At 35.0% G+C, this 18217-nt stretch overlaps 1 protein-coding gene and 1 non-coding gene across 5 annotated transcripts in view; both read left to right on the top strand.

Moving 5' to 3' along the window:
* Positions 1 to 18217, top strand: part of COP1 (COP1 E3 ubiquitin ligase) — a 269081-nt gene that overhangs the window by 216202 nt on the left and 34662 nt on the right. The gene's annotated exons all lie outside the window — the stretch shown is intronic.
* Positions 12419 to 12559, top strand: LOC118887414. Its single transcript, XR_005017993.1, has one exon.

Here is an 18217-nt window from a genome sequence, read left to right as displayed (position 1 = left end):
GTTGCTTTCCAGAGATTGGGAGAGAAAAATAGTAGTAGTTGTCTTTTCTTTTAGTGTATTTTTATTTCTCACAACATTCCAAACATTGGTTTATTTTAGGAGACCCAAGAGTTTATCTTTTAAAAAAAATTGATAAGAATTATTTTATCTCTCAAAAAAAGTCCTTATGGATTGTATGGTAGTAGTATCACCTGGTAAATAAGAATTAAAATACTTTATTTCGTGCCAGAGTACCTAAATATCTTTGTCTAGTTTGAAATATGTAACTGAATATATATAATCCCTATTTTTAGCAGCCAAGAGTCATTTAAATTTCACAAATCATACTCATGAGCCCTTATAATTTTTTACTAACCAAATTTGTAGTTCATATGATAATCCTTGATGTTTGTACTAACGGAAGACTGTAGTGGTTCAGATTAATCCAAAATGTCAACTAATAAGAATGGATAATTGATCTAGAGATTTATGTGGGTATTTACATTTGAAAACATTTTTATCTTATATTTTGAAAAGAATAAATTATAAGAGGGTTTATGCCTCTTCCAATTAATAAGTTAGCCTTGGAACTTCAAAGTTCAATAAGGAATCTCTATTTATAAGGAATATTTTCATTTCCTCAAAGTTTCTATTTTGTAAAGGGTTAAGACCTTTTAATTCTATGCCTTTTACATTTTGTGGGATTTTAAAGATCTGACAACTGTGTTTCCCTTCAGTAATGGAAAGGATAAATTATTGACAGCAAAACAAATTGTAGGTTCCTTTTGGGGATTTCACTGGTCTTATTGGTAGGGAAAAGCCTGGTTACCCTGTAGATTTTACATTCTCCATAAGAGTACTCATCATTTTTAAAAACCAGTTTTCAGTCATTCTCTAATGAAGTAGAGTGAAGAAAACCACTTCATTTTGACCAGTGTGTGTTGTTCTATATATTTAGTGCATGCTTTTACTTATTTCTCTTTTTCCTTTTCACTCTATCCTTTCCAAATCATTATTTTAGGGATATGGAGAAAAAGATCACTGTTCAAGGTTAATAACTTGGAGGTTTGGGGGTTTTGGTTTCTTGTTAGTCTTTGTGTAAATGTCATTAACTTTAAACGTACTCATTTAATACAACAAATGTGGGGGAAAGATTTTGTTTTGTTGATAATATTAGTAAATTGTTGGAAGGTGTATTTTTTCTATTGGATGAGGTTTATCAAAAACATAAGTTACTTTTAAGCTTTTTACGTCCTGTTTTTTAGATGTAAGTGTTTTCATCAACCTAAGTTAAGAGTGAAACTATTGGCTCGGAATAGATGTGAACAAACCTTTAGGAAGAGATTCTCTCATACAGTTTAGGTGCCATGTTTCTTTCTAATTGATAAGTGGCAATTACTTTTTAAAATAAGCATGAGGTTTTTTTGGTTCTTTGCAAGAACAATTTGCGTTTGAATTATTGTGCAGTGTTCTTTTATTATTCTTGTTAAAATATACAAGTAGAGTCAAAAAAACTACAAGCTTCCTTCTCAGCCTGTTGTAATGTATAAAGTAATGTCTGACCAAGCAGAAACTTATTTTCAGCACTTGGACCCTCCAAATCCAGTTATATCTTATTCAAGAAACATAATGACCTTTCTTAGCCCTTAACATCTTTGCTTCACAGTGTTATGTATTTCTCCACTAATCAAAACTTTTACAAAATAGAGAATAGGGAAACTTGACCTGTAATTCTACCACCTGAACAGAACTGCAGTTAACGTTTTGATGTTGTCCTTTCAGTTTTCAGCCTACAATTTTAGTTTTACAGTATGTACAGGTATATTTTGTATGTAGCTTTTTACATCTAACTACATCTAAGCATTTTCTCACCTTGCATCATAATATTAATAGAAAGCATTTATATATACTATCAATTACTATTTGTCTTATTATTAAACACTTAGGCTACCTCTGATTTTTTCTCAATTCTAAGTTTGTGTTGTTTTCAGACATTGTTTTTCCCCTTTTATCTTGTAATATTATATTTGTAATATAAAATCCCATAAGTGGAGGGAAAAAACTGGAACAAAGTGTTCAGATATTTTTTTAGCTTTCAATATCTATTATTATTTTGATTTCCAAAAAAGACCAATTTTTAAACTTCAATTTCCTTTAACTGTGCTAACACTGGTTTTTGGGGAGGGGAGATGATGGTAGGATAAAGAGAGATGATTCATGTGTATATGTTTATATTTTCATGTAGCTCAGTCTTTGAGATCTGATCTCTAGGTACAAACCTTGGTTTTGTCACTAGTTATGATACCTTAGGAAAATTCCTTATCGTCTCTGAGTCTACCTCTTCATTTTTGCAGTGGGTTAATATGAATATTTAAATACAGTACTTAAAGTGTTGTTAGGAAACAAATGAGATCATGCACATGGAACATTTGCACATAGTAAATAAATGGTAGCTACTACGAGTAATAAATTAATGTGTAAAAATTGGAAAATTAACATTTGGGTATCCTGTTTCAGTATCTTGCTTACTATTTTGCATAAGTTATCCAAATCTATTCCAGGTATTTCTAGACAGAGGGAACAGCATGTGCAAAAGCTTGAGAACATGAAAGAGTGCAGTGTGTTTGGAGACTGCTAGTACTTAACGGCATAAGTGGAATGAAGTGAGAAATGGTAGATTAGGAGGAGTGATTTTTAAGGGTCATTCTAGACTCTGTTAAGAACCTTGAATCTTATCTGTGCAACTGTAAAGGACTGTAGAAGAGTGACTGACTTCAATTTTGTATTTGTAGTTTTAGTTGAGTTAAAAAAAACCCCACAAAGGTAGTGCTAGCAGAAGTGCAAACCGTAGGCTAGAATAGGAAGGCACTGCTGACAGGGTTTTCCTTTTGGTTCAAGAATTTGGAAGATACGTTTGAGGTTAAATGGGCAAGATCTGCTGTTTCATTAAAGGGATGATGCCTCTAGGTTTATAGCAATTAATTAGCTTTTTTCATTTTAGGTAAGTCACTTAACATGTTTGAATTTCATTTCCCTGTTTCATTTGAAGGAGTTGTATACTAGATTTCTGTTTCCCAGTGGCCATTTGTAAGACCAGATATGCTTATAGTAAGACCATATTGTTTATATGTAAGTCAACTAACAAATCAAACTTTGTTTTACGTCATCTGTAGCAAACTGTCTGAGAAACTCTTTGGTTTGCATTATTTCTCTCTTGATTCAGCTCTTAAACTCACTCACAAATGAAATAACTGCTTCCAATTCCAGGGTGTCCTTTAACCCCAAGGAAAGAAATCCTCTGCCAGTTGGACATAACTCACCTCAGAATAGAAACTTTCTTGATGTTGAGAAGATGGGGCAAAAAGTTTACTAAAGGCAATTTTCAAAGAAAAAATGAATTTTGACTATTTTTAGAAATTCTTATTGAATGAATTGCAACACCTTCCAAGGACTATAGCTCTTACACATGAATATTTTACAAATAACAGTGGTAAGAAAAATAAATATAAGTCATTAAGAAAAAAAACTCTCAAATGTTTTGAACGTCCTTTGTTCCCATGTTCTTTACTAATTAACTCTTAATGTGATATTTCTGTTACTGTAATTACTGCATTATTTTTTGCATTAACTGGCAACTTCACACCATCAGTGAATGTTCTGATAGACTCTTACTGCCACAGATTAATAGAAAGTGTTGTATTTTAGTTTATATTGCACCTTAATAACATCTGCTTCTGTCATGTTCCTCTAATGAAGAGTTTCTGTTCTAATCACTTAGTATCTTAAAGGATTATTATGAAATGGAAAAATCATAGACTGATGCTGTTTTCCTTTCTAACGTTGCTGTGAAGTTTTGATTGTATGACTTAACCTATGTGTAAAATGAAAGCACTGATGCAGATGTGTTCACATTTTGTACATATAACTAATAGTCTTTAAATATTTTCATGAGTTAGCACCCTTCTCACTGCTCTGTTAATATTGAAATACTACAAGGGATAGAATGAGTGGTAATTCTGACACTTCATACTAGTGCTGAGTTAGTTCATACAATTGACTAGTTTTCCAGGACTGAGCTTTTTTCTTAAAGCTCCTTATTAAATCCAATGTGTATATCAGGTTAGCAGTTACCACATTTGATTACTCTTTATGGTCCTTTGGGGCTTTTCGGTTCCTCTAGTACAAAACTCTTAACTTTGGATTCATGGAACCCACCCCACAAGGATCTTCAGGGCCCAGTAAAAGCATGTGAAAAACTAAAAGAATATGAAAAACTCACTTTGGATTTATGGAACGCACCCCACAAGGATCTTCAGGTCCCACTAAAAGCGTATGAAAAAGTTTGTCATGTCCATGTAATTATTTTTCTAGAAAGAGAGTTTATTGCTTTTATTGGGTTCCAAAAAGGGATCAAAACATTAGTAATTAAAAATCAGTGCTGAAAAAATGTAGTCTGGCAAGTTGTCTTGATAGGGCTGTGAATTAAATTGTACTAGCAATACCAATTATTAAAAATTATAAATATTTTTTCTGCCCTCACTTTGAAGTTTACATTATTTTTTTAAAAAGTTGAATTGAAATATAGTTGATTTACAGTGTTTCAGGTGTATAGCAAAGTGATTGTTACACATATACATGTATATGTGTGTGTGTGTGTGTATACATATATATATATATATATATGTATTCCTTTTCAGCTTCTTTTCCATTATAGATTATTACAAGATATTGACTATAGTTCCCTGTACTATGCAGTAGGTTCTTGTTGTTTATCTATTTTATATATACTAGTTTGTAGTGTGTATCTGTTAAACCCAGATACCCAATTTACCCTCCCCTCCCTTCCCCTTTGGTAACCACAGATTTGTTCTCTATATCTGTGAGTCTGTTTATGTTTTGTGAATAAGTTGATTTGTATTGATCTCGAAGAGACAGCAGCAAGTGGTCTTGAAGCAGGGTCTTAGTTCCCTGCCCAGAAATTGAACCTGGGTGGCCTGGCTGAAAAAACCAGGAATCCTAGCCACTAGACCACCAGGGGCTAGAGGCTGGAAGCAAAGTTCCCCCGGCTCTTGCCCATTTGAAAACTGAATTTCTCAAAGAGGCAAAAACAGGCACAAAGTTTATTATTAGAGACAGAGCATAACATGCGGGAGAGCACACAGAGAAACAGTTTATTTATTTAAGATAGAAGCAAGGCAGAAATACACACCTAGAGAGAAAGGGTGTGGGTGTCCTCCCTAATGAGGAGCACAGTAAAGAAGGGGTTAACTCATTTATATAGGGCAGTTCTTCCAGGTCTTTGTTTACCTTTGGCCAGTTAATCTTGTTTCTTTTTTCACACCTGACCTGCCCTAGAAATCTCTCCAACATGCATGCACATCTTTTTGCCAAGATGGATTTCAGTGCAGAGGCCTGTGGGAGATTTGACAACATTTATTATGGGGTCGTTCCCCTCCCTTTTTGACCCCTGAGGAGCTTTTCTGCACATGTGCAGTTGGGGAGGTAATAGATGTGGTCGTCTTATTATCTCTTTACTCTAGCAGAGCTCAGCTCTGGCCCTAACTTTGTCTTTGGAGTGTCAGGGAAAACAAAGCTCCAATTTACTCCGCTCAACAAACTCCAGCTGTCCAGCCCAGGGCCCCATCTACCTCCTATCTCAGTATCATTTTTTTAGATTCAAAATACCTTTTTTTCCCATCTAAGATATTAAATGTGTTTGTGAAAATAAGTTTCAACCTCAATTAGCTATCTTTAAAGGTATATTTTATAGGGTTATGCCAAGAGTTATTAATATAACTTTGAATAAATATAAAGCATGTTTTAACTTGTAACAGGAGCTTTGTAGGAAGAATCGTTTATAGTGAAATATCTGAATTTGAAATAAAAGGACTGTATCTATAATTGTGTCCTGTCTTACAGTCTGTTGATTCAGTATGCCTGGTGATAGATTCTGCAAGTATTTATAGGGAATATAAAAAAAAGATTGTGAAGTGAAATGTTTGTGTTATATAGGTAAAAAGTAACAAAAAAGGATATTGAGCTATTTATGTATATTGGCTTTTTTATATACTTGCTGTTTTTGTAAATGGAAAATCATTTATTGTTGTGTGCATAATTGCCTTACTAACTGCTTTGCATTATCATGAGTTTTTTGATGTAATAATCTTGAAACAAAAGATCCTTCCTTGGAAAACTTAGTAGGTCAGTGGTTAAGAAAATACAGTAACTACATTTTGCGTGACCAGTTACACACATATTTTTCAGTAAGATTCTTTTTTCTGTTTAAGTACATAAAGTTCCATTTTCATTCCTCTCAAAACAAGTGGGACATGGTAGAGACATAGTAGATGCGCACCAGGGTGGTTTTAGGAGAGGGTCGCTAGTCCCTTCCTCCAGCCAACACCACATGAGGTTTCTCAGGATTCTCTCCAGTCTTCCCTGGTGGGGTTCATGGAGGAAAAGTTTGAAGAGGATTGTACCGCCCGCCCCCCGCCGCCCCATACACACACTGTTTACAGCAGCAGGGGCCTCACGTGCTCATGCCAGCTACCCTGTAGCATTTTCTTAAACATTAATCTCCCTACCGGCTTATCCAACTATTTCTGTGCCAGGTAAGCAAATACTCTGGTATTGTCTCTCCCCGCAGCTGCCAGTTTCTTCTCATTTTAGCTTATTGTGCCTGTGACTCAGTTCTCTAGTAGTTTCAAGAAATGTCATTAATTTGAGGTTGTCTAGCTCTTGTCGTAAGCACAGGAGCAGTACTCTTTCCAGGTTTCTCCATCTCTAAGCTCAGCTTTCTAGTTTTTAAGACTCGTATGACATCTACAGATATAAATAAATACAAGGGGTTTTTAATAATCAGTTATCATAGACTTCTGTTCTTGCTCTTTAAACTTGTGTATTGTCAGCATATTTCAGAACTATGTTAAGAGTAAATAGATGTTTTATTTCTTGTAACATTTTAGAAATGATTACTTTTTCAAAATATGATTTATAGTATATATCCATCCGTAACCACCACCACCCCCCATATCACATGTAAATCATTCAGTCTAGTGACAAAAGTAATCTCAATTACAAAAGGCAATCCAGGATCTGAATTGGCAGTGGCAATGGAATCATCTATTTAAAATTAGTTTTCTAATGAAAGTCTCAATATAAATTTAGCCAGAGGCAAGAATTTTAAAAGTGTGAGGAAAATATTTAGGCTATCCAGAAATTGTGATGTGACCTGATCTTAACCATTAGGAACTTTTTAATTATTTAATCTCAAATATTGGGTGTTTCTATAAAAATTTGCTAGATTTATTTTATGCAGCTGACAGGTGTGAAGACACACATTCATGCCAATTTGGCATTCTACTTATGAATTGCTGTAGAAATTCCAATAATATAGGCTATTGCTATGATTTACTATCACAGGAAATGTTGGATTGATTTTTTTTAATTTTATTAAGCACAGTCCTATTCTTTGGCATTTTATAAATTCAAAATCAAATTTATTCAAGTACAAAGTTTTAACCATTAAAAACTGGAGTCTTAAGTTTTGGTATGTGATCTAAGCACAAATGCGATCTCATTTTCTTTTTGACATATCTTGAATCCATCATCCATTTCTACCCCTGCTACTCTGACACCACTAATTCAGGCTTTCATCATTCCCTGCAGTTACTTCTCAGTAGTCCCAGGCTCATTTACCCTGCGCTGCTTAAACTCCTTCAGTGGAGTCCCAATGCTTACAGAATAAAATCTAAGCTTCTTGATGTGACATCTAACAACACCCTCCTTCATCAGGCCCCCCACCTACCTCTCCAGTATGGTCACCTACCACGTGCATAGACATTATTTTATACCTCAGCAACACTGAACTGCTTATAGGTCCTCAAACACCCCTGATGGAGCTTTTAGTTTGTTTTTTTGGATTTTTAACCTTTGTGCCTTTGACTGTGCTGCTCACTGTGCCTAGTTACCCTTTCCTGCACCTCTCTTTGTTACATATTGTAATGTCATTAGACTGGAAGCCCTTTAAGTACAGTGCTGGGTTTTGTAGCCACAAAAGTAGTGGCGCGTTCTTTGAGTGGATGGCTGCCATTTGATTGATCTAGCCGTACCTTTTGCCCATCGTTGAAATGATTTATATCATATTTCTAATGGAGTATCCTTCAAACTTTTTGAACACTTTTGGTGACAGGGAGCTCCTGATTCATAAAGAAGTCCATTGTATTTTTCCTTATCTCTAAATCTTACAGAGTTACCCTATAAGAACAGCTCTTATCTTTTTTTTACCCATCACTTCATAAACAGTAAATATCTTTAAATGTGTAATGTTCAAGAACTTGTGGCTCTGCATACAGTAAAGGTCAACATTTTTTGAATAATTTTCATTATTCAATAAACTCTTTACCTCAGATTTACTTGAACGCTTTGGGGGTATAATGTCACTTGAAAAAGTAGGCAAAGAGTTCAAAACTGTATTCTGTGAAGTTGTGCTGATTTCATGTACTTTACACTTTCATGGACTAGTTTAAAATATGGGAATAGGAGACTGAAAGGAAAGAGAAGAATAAGACAATTACTAGTGTATGTAAACTACACTAGTATAGGTAACAACCCAATATTGTTTCCCATTCCATTTTATTTCTTTTAAATTCTCATAGATTTCCATTTGGGAAGTTAACTTTACTTCTAAATTTCTGTGAGTCACTTGTGTAATTCAAATACCAGTACTGAATATAATATCTTTTAACCAAATAAATTTATATAGGTTTGTAAAAGTATTACGAATAACCTTTACATGTATAATCATTCTCATTGAACTCAAAAGCTTTCATAGGTTAAGAAGTCTTGTCCTGTTTATCTTGGTATTATGTTGGCCTTGCATGGGATCTGGTAAATAGGCACTCAGTAAATTAAAACAAACAAACAGACAAACAAGTAAATCTTTTCTCTCTACTTGCCTCTCACCAGCCCCCTGACCAAAAGTAGAAAGATGCAGATTTCTCCTTTCTTTGACTTCAACATTTATAGACAGTTTCCAGTATCTATACTAGTGTTTTTCAAAGTATGGTCTACTGATCATCTACTTCAGAATTACTAATTACCTGGGTTATGTATTAAAAATGCAAATTTCTAAACCCCAGACTTACTAAGCCAGAGTTTGAGGGAGAGACCCAGGAAGCTCCATTTTTTGTTGTTGTTTTTTTTATGGGATGCATAATTCTCTTTCATTTTATTAAAAAGCCTAGAATTACATGAAAGAAGCAGATTTTCATTCCCTACATAATCAGCCTTGTGGAAATTTATAGAGATCCAATAGTGTTTTCATCTGGGAAGGGGGAAGAAAAGTGTTTTTAAAGTGTTTCTAACAGTGACCACCGCAGACCTGTTCTTCATTTCACAGAAGTAATTAGGTACTATCTCAAACCCTTCCAAGAGCCACATAGGAGGCTTTCCAAGGTTCCTTTGGAAGTTGGTCACTTTGGAAGCTCTAAAGACCAACTGTAAGGGAAGCATTGGGTAGTAGGCTGGGGTTCTTGTTGATCTCCTCAGTGGCAGAAATAAAGGCTAGAACATTCTTCTGGTGCTTGTGGAAAATCAGGATCTTAAAGCTGATCAAAGCTTTAAGTGAAAGATTTATCTCCCAAAAGACAAAGATCTATCTCCCAAAAGGCTGCACATCCTTACGTTTAATCAGCCTAATTTGACCAAATGTTTATCAATTTATGATAAAGGATACAACTCAGGAACAGCCAAGTGGAAAAGACGCATAGGGAAAGGTATTGGTGGGGGTGTAAGGCATGGGGCTTCCGTGCCCTCTCTGTGCAAGCCATCTTCTCATCACTTCCATGTATCACCAAACCAGAAGCTCCAGAACCTCCATTTTTAACACACTACTCATGGAATTCATATGTAGTAAAGTGCTGTAAGATATCAGTTTTTGAGTTTTTCCCCCTTTTTATATTTGCTTTGTAAATATTTATTGAATTTAACAAATTAGATTTTATCAACCTATCTTTTCTTCTAATTATTCATCAAACAACAATACTTTTTTTCAAATATCTCCTATATTTGTCTCTTTTCATTCATTTTTGCATTTCGTCTCCTCATTCCTGTTTCTTCTTTTACCCCCACTCCCATAGATTACTTCTAATCCCTTTATGTCCTTAATAATTTTACAGAGGAATTCAGATAGAGTTAAACATTGCTTATTACTATTGCCTTTGATTGATCCAGAAAAGTTTCTTTCAAACTCAATATTTGCATGTAACTCCAACTTGTATATTTGGCCCTCATTAAAAATTAGGGGAAAATTTGATAAATATATTACCTGAACTTGTCAATTATTTTATCTTTTTCACTTCAGATACCTTTATCTAGTAAAAAAAATTATATTTTGCCCTCATTATTAAATATGAGCCTTTAAAAAATCCAATTCCAATTATGGAAAAAAATATGATAGAAGAACTGATTCAAAGGTTAGCTCAGAATTAAATTTAGTAGTAATGAATTAAGAGGTCAGCCTTTAAAATAAGTATAATCATAGACGTGATTTTTAATTGTTACTCCTCTCTCTGCTTTTTTTTTTTTTTTTTTTAAATTACTCATCATTCTTTTAAATTTTATGTATTTATTTATGGCTATGTTGGGTCTTCGTTTCTGTGCGAGGGCTTTCTCTAGTTGCAGCAAGTGGGGGCCACTCTTCATCGTGGTGTGCGGGCCTCTCACTATCGCGACCTCTCTTGTTGCGGAGCACAGGCTCCAGACGCACAGGCTCAGCAATTGTGGCTCACGGGCCTAGTTGCTCCGCGGCATGTGGAATCTTCCCAGACCAGGGCTTGAACCCATGTCCCCTGCATTGGCAGGCAGATTCTCAACCACTGCGCCACCAGGGAAGCCCCTCTCTCTGCTTCTTTAATGATTCCTCTTTCCTTGTGTATTTGATCTTAGGCATCATATCTAAACTGTTGCCTGTGTTCAAGATTTTCAAGAATCTAGAATAATGCTACTTGTCCAACCTTATTTCTGTTTTTTTTTTAAGCACAAAACATTTATTAGAAAATTTTCTTCACTGTCCCATCCTATTCCTATTTTTACCTCTGAACCTGTGCTCATCATTGTTCCTTATATAACTATACTGCCTTGTCCTCTCTCTCCCATTTATCTAAATCCTCTCATCCTGTCCCAACACAGCCCCTACTTTTCTATCCCTCTCTTAACCATTTCATTTCCTTGGTTTCTGGTTTCTCACAGGTACTCATGCACTTATAGAATGTACTGTACCAGCTGTCATTCAAGTATATTTTTCTCTAAGGTTGTACTTCATTAGTGTTGCCTTAGTTATATTTCTTGCTTCTACTTTGAGAGCAAAAAATGTCAACACTAGCAACTGCTATAAGAAAAGCTACTTCGTTTTCTAGGAAAGAGTTACAGTTAAGATAAAATTTAAGTCTTAATCTGGAGAGCATACATTATGTTTTTAATCAATTTTATAAGATCATAAATCTGGTGATGAAAACAATACAGTAGTACAGTCATACTTGAGAAAACTGCCCTTTAATTGTAAAGAAATTTAGGTTACAACGTCTTAATAAGAAAAACTGCCACTTATTTGTTTGGTGCCTAAAATATGCCAAATCTTTTTTGGTTAGGTAAGTTACTGTGTTTTCTTTGAGTCTTCATAAAAATTCTGTGAAGTACTTAAGATTATCTGTTTTATAGTTGAAGAAATTGAGTTTCTAAGAGGGTTGGACAGTACTATGGCAGAACCAAAATGCAGGTCCAGTTCTCCTTGTCTTAAATTAATGGGTGTTTCTACTGTTGTTACATGGTATTCCTAAAATAGTACAGAATTCTTGGAACAGCTTTGCCAGAGTACTCTAGAGGAATTTTGCAAATAGCGCCCTTAGAAATGCATAGTTCCATACTCGGAGACCCTCCTTTATATTAATCAGCAATAAAGGGTCATTTTTCCCTGTCAGATATGCCATTGCAAGCACATTGTTCTCAAGCTTTATTCAGGAGTGCTTCCAAGGTCAAGAGGTATTGATACATGAGGGAAGTTGTCTGGCATTGCAAGGAAAATTAAGTTGATTAGGCTGCTTGGTGAGAAGGGAGAAGACTTAGGAAAGATTTGGAACGAAGGAAGGGTTGTGAAAATGATGTGATATTCTTGTGTATCTCAATCTTCTTTCTCTTGTACATGGTTTTTACAACCTTTTCTTCCTGAATAAGGATCATTTTGAGTTTGTATCCTAAGTGTACCTTTTTAATCTTTCTATTCTCTGAATCATGGTGTTTTTTGGGGGGTTTTGTTTTTGTTTTTCCTGTAGCTTATTTGAATGCATTAAAGTGTATTTAAAATGAGGATTTGATGCAGACAGGAGGTTGGTATAGAAAAGACTGGATAACAAAAGTCTTCTTAATAATGAAGCACAGCAAAAATGGAACCTGCAGGAACCAACCATGTGGACAAATGAAAAAATGCCTTTTGTCTACAAATTGCAGTGATCCTACATTAACATGGAGGTCTCTGTCTGGCTTAGGACAGCTGGCTAAGTCTGATCGTTCCCCTCCATACAGCCTTTAAAACCAGCACTCCAAGTACTGCTTTCCTTGCCATTTTGTTTACTATCTCTACTGATTAAGTGTACTACATTATTAACAGACTACCAGGTGTGGTTACTTCTGCATCCATCTTAACTAGTTTTTGAGGTATATTACCGTTTCTACAAAATAGATATTATTATTTTTTTGTTTGATTAAGGAAACTATAACCAGGAAGTAGAGTGAACACAGAAATATTATTTTTCTGAGGGACCACATTGGCTTAACTAATCCAGGGTTATCAGTAAAGGTCAGTCAATATTTTAGATATGAAGCTATTTAGAGTTAGCTTCCATGAATCACTAAGAATTGATTTGTCATTAAGAAAGTGATTTTTCCAAAATACAGTTTATGTAATCTTATAAGTCTATAACCAAATTTCAGGAATGACTGTTTCCGGGGAAAAGCTTGCTACCAAGTATTAACGTAGTACTAAATTTGAAATCTTAGTTTTTCATCGTGTGTGTTCTGCAGTAAGTTGTGGGGAGGGGTACGGGAACAGGGGGAGGAGCTGCCGTGGCATTTCTAATGCACTGAGGTGTGATATACAGCACCAGGGTATGTAAGCCATTGCTGGGTTTATTTATAACTAATTGTGTGAGAATCCTTGGTGGTGGTTCTGAAATCCCAAATTTCTGATTCTGACCGTTTATTGCATTAGACCATTGTTGAATAAGTAGTCTTATTTTTCTAGGCTCTTTAGAAGTCCTTAGTCTACTCTGATCTTAATTTTAATAAACCATTTCATGATTTTTTACTCACTTATGTTATTTTTGCTCTGCACTTTTATGGCCAAGGATATACTAAAAACAGGGACAATCAGATATGTAATGGTATAGCTGTACGATTTTTTATGATAGGTTGGTGCCTATGCCTGTTGTTAAATTTTTTTTTTATTGAAGTATAATTGACTTACAATATTACATTGGTTTCAGGTGTTCAACATAGTGATTTGATATTTTCATACATTACAAAATGATCACCATGATAAGTCTAGTTAACATCTGTCACATACAAAGTTATTATATTATTGATTATATTCCTGTGCTGAATATTACAATCCCATGACTCACTTATTTTATAACTGGAAGTTTGTACCTCTTAATCTCCCTTACCTGTTTCACTCATCCTCCAACCCCCCTCCACTCTGGCAACAACAGGTTTGTTCTCTGTACCTGTTAATCTGTTTCTGTTTTGTTATGTTTGTTCCTTTGTTTTGTTTTTTACCTTTCACATATGAGGGAAATCATACAGTATTTGTCTTTCTCTATCTGACTTATTTTGTTTGGCATACTACCCTCTAGATCTATCCATGTTGTCGCAAATGGCAAGATTTCATTCTTTTTTATGGCTGAGTAATATCCCATTGTGTGTGTGTGTGTGCATGCCACATCTTTATCCATTCATCTATTGATGGGCACTTAGGTTGCTTCCATGTCTTTGCTATTGTAAATAATGCTGCAGTGAACATGGGGGTGCATATATCTTTTCAAATTAGTGTTTTTGTGTCCTGTAGGAAAATACTTCGAAGTGGAATTGCTGGATCGTATGGTAGTTAAGTTGTTAATATTTTTGAGGAACTGTTTTCCATACTGTTTTCCATAGTGGCTAGACCAGTTTACATTCCCATCAATGACGCAGGAAGGTTCCCTTTTCTCCACATCCTTGCCAACAATTATTTGTTCTCTTTTTAATAATAGCTGTTCTGACAGGTGTGAAGTGATATGTCACTGTGGCTTTTATTTGCATTTTCCTGATGACTAGTGATTATATCTTTTTATGTGTCTGTTTGCCATTTTTATGTCGTCTTTGGAAAAATGTAAGTTCGGGTGTACTGCTCATTTTTTAACCAGATTGTTATTTTTCAATGTTGAGTTGTATTAGTTCTTTGTATATTTTGGATATTAACCCATATCAGATATATAATTTGCAAACATCTTCTCCCATTCAGTAGGCTGCCACTTTGTTTTGTTGCTAGTTTCCTTCACTATGCAAAAGTTTTTTAGTTTGATATAGTTCCATTTGTTTACTTTTGCTTTTCTTTCCCTCATCTGAGGAGACATATCCAAAAAAATATTGCTAAGACTGAAGTCAAAGAGCATACTGCCTATGTTTTCTTCCACAAGTTTTATGGTTTTAGCTCTTACATTTAAGTCTGTATCCATTTTGAGTGTATGGTGTGAGAAAGTTGTCCAGTTTGATTTTTTTGCATTTAGTTGTCCAGTGTTTTCAACACTGTTTACTGAAGAGGCTTTCTTTTCCCCATTGTATATTCTTCCCTCCTTTGTCATAGAATAATTGACCATATAAGTGTGGGTTTATTTCTGGGCTCTCTATTCTGTTCCACTGATCTATATCTGTTTTTATGCCAGGACCATACTGTAAATTTCTAGCATACTTTGAAATCAAGGAGCATGATACCTCTAGCTTTTGTTCTTCTTTCTCAAGATTGCTTTGGAGTTTTTTGTGTTTCCATACAAATTTTAGAAGTTTTTGTTCTAGTTCTGTGAAAAATGCCATTGCTATTTTGATAGGAATTGCATTGAATCTGTAGATTGCCTTGGGTTAGTATGGCCATTTTAACAATATTCCTCTAATCCATGAGCATGGTATATTTTTCCATTTGTTTGTATCATCTTCAGTTTCTTTTATCAGTGTCTTATAGTTTTCCAAATACATGTTTGTTTGTTTTTTTTAAACCTCCTTAGTTAGATTTATTCCCAAGTATTTTATTCTTTTTGATGCAATTGTAAATGGAATTGTTTTCTTAATTTCTCGTTCTGATAGTTTTTTTTTTAACATCTTTATTGGAGTATAATTGCTTTACAATAGTGTGTTAGTTTCTGCTTTATAACAAAGTGAATCAGCTATACATATACATATATCACCATATCTCCTCCCTCTTGTATCTCCCTCCCACCCTCCCTATCTCACCCCTCTAGGTGGTCACAAAGCACTGAGCTGATCTCCCTGTGCTATGTGGCTACTTCAACTAGCTATCTGTTTTACATTTGGTAGTATATATAAGTCCATGCCACTCTCTCACTTTGTCCCAGCTTACCCTTCCCACTCCCTGTGTCCTCAAGTCCATTCTCTACGTCTGCATCTTTATTCCTGTCCTGCCCCTAGGTTCTTCAGAACCTTTTTTTTTTTTTTTTTTTTTTAGATTCCATATATATGTGTTAGCATACTGTATTTGTTTTTCTCTTTCTGACTTACTTCACTATGACACACTCTAGGTCCACCCACCTCCCTACATATAACTCAATTTCGTTTCTTTTTATGGCTGAGTAATATTCCATTGTATATATGTGCCACATCTTGCTTATCCATTCATCTGTCGATGGACACTTAGGTTGTTCCATGTTCTGGCTATTGTAAATAGTGCTGCAGTGAACATTGTGGTACATGACTCTTCCTGAATTATGGTTTTCTCAAGGTATATGCCCAGTAGTGGGATTGCTGGGTTGTATGGTAGTTCTATTTTTAGTTTTTTAAGGGACCTCCATACTGTTCTCCATAGTGGCTGTATCAATTTACATTCCCACCAACAGTGCAAGAGGGTTCCCTTTGCTCCACACCCTCTCCAGCATTTATTGTTTGTAGATTTCTTGTTGATGGCCATTCTGACTGGTGTGAGGTGATACTTCATTGTAGTTTTGATTTGCATTTCTCTAATGATTAGTGATGCTGAGCATTCTTTCATGTGTTTGTTGGCAATCTGTATATCTTCTTTGGAGAAATGTCTACTTAGATCTTCTGCCCATTTTTGGATTGGGTTGTTTGTTTTTTTGATATTGAGCTGCAGGAGCTGCTTGTAAATTTTGGAGATTAATGCTCTGTCAGTGCTTCATTTGCAAATATTTTCTCCCATTCTGAGGGTTGTCTTTTCATCTTGTTTATGGTTTCCTTTGCTGTGCAAAAGCCTTTAAGTTTCATTAGGTCCCATTTGTTTATTTTTGTTTTTATTTCCATTTCTCTAGGAGGTGCATCAAAAAGGATCTTGCTGTGATTTATGTCATAGAGTGTTCTGCCTATGTTTTCCTCTAAGAGTTTTATAGTGTCTGGCCTTACCTTTAGGTCTTTAATCCATTTTGAGTTTATTTTTTTGTATGATGTTAGGAGTGTTCTAATTTCATTCTTTTACATGTAGCTGTCCAGTTTTCGCAACACCACTTAATGAAGAGGCTGTTTTTTTCTCCATTGTATATCCTTGCCTCCTTTGTCATAAATTAGGTGACCATATGTACGTGGGTTTATCTCTGGGCTTTCTATCGTATTCCATTAATCTATATTTCTGTTTTTGTGCCAGTACCATACTGTCTTGATTACTGTAGCTTTGTAGTATAGTCTGAAGTCAGGGAGCCTGATTCCTCCAGCTCCGTTTTTCTTTCTCAAGACCGCTTTGGCTATTCGGGGTCTTTTGTGTTTCCATACAAATTGTGAAATTTTTTGTTCTAGTTCTGTGAAAAATGCCGTTGGTAGTTTGATAAGGATTGCATTGAATCTGTAGATTGCTTTAAGTAGTATAGTCATTTTCACAATATTGATCCTTCCAATCCAAGAACATGGTATATCTCTCCATCTGTTTGTATCATCTTTAATTTCTTTCATCAGTGTCTTATAGTTTTCTGCATACAGGTCTTTTGCTCCTTAGGTAGGTTTATTCCTAGGTATTTTATTCTTTTTGTTGCAGCGGTAAGTGGGAGTGTTTTCTTAATTTCTCTTTCAGAGTTTTCATCATTATTGTATAGGAATGCAAGAGATTTCTGTGCATTATTTTTGTATCCTGCTACTTTACCAAATTCATTGATCAACTCTACTAGCTTTCTGGTAGCCTCTTTAGTATTCTCTATGTATAATATCATGTGATCTGCAAACAGTGACAGTTTTACTTCTTCTTTTCCGATTTGGATTCCTTTTATTTCTTTTTCTTCTCTGATTGCTGTGGCTAAAACTTCCAAAACTATGTTGAATAATAGTGGTGAGAGTGGACAACCTTGTCTTCTTCCTGATCTTAGTGGAAATGGTTTCAGTTTTTCACCATTGAGAATGATGTTGGCTGTGGGTTTGTCATATATGGCCTTTATTATGTTGAGGTAAGTTCCCTCTATGCCTACTCTGTGGAGGGTTTTTATCATAAATGGGTGTTGAATTTTGTCGAAAGCTTTTTCTGCATCTATTGAGATGATCATATGGTTTTTCTCCTTCTATTTGTTTATATGATTTATCACATTGATTGATTTGCATATATTGAAGAATCCTTGCATTCCTGGGATAAACCCCACTTGATCATGGTGTATGATCCTTTTAATGTGCTGTTAGATTCTGTTTGCTAGTATTTTGTTGAGGATTTTTGCATCTATGTTCATCAGTGATATTGGCCTTAGTTTTCTTTCTTTATGACATCTTTGTCTGATTTTGGTATCAGGGTGATGGTGGCCTCGTAAAATGAGTTTGGAAGTGTTCCTCCCTCTGCTATATTTTGGAAGAGTTTGAGAAGGATAGGTGTTAGCTCTTCTCTAAATGTTTGATAGAATTCGCCTGTGAAGCCATCTTGCCCTGGGCTTTTGTTTGTTGGAAGATTTTTAATCACAGTCTCAATTTCAGTGCTTGTGATTGGTCTGTTTATATT

The sequence above is a fragment of the Balaenoptera musculus genome, chromosome 1 (genome assembly GCF_009873245.2).
Source record: "Balaenoptera musculus isolate JJ_BM4_2016_0621 chromosome 1, mBalMus1.pri.v3, whole genome shotgun sequence".
In the NCBI taxonomy this organism is placed as follows: Eukaryota; Metazoa; Chordata; class Mammalia; order Artiodactyla; family Balaenopteridae; genus Balaenoptera; species Balaenoptera musculus.
This window is presented reverse-complemented; position numbering and strand designations above follow the sequence as displayed.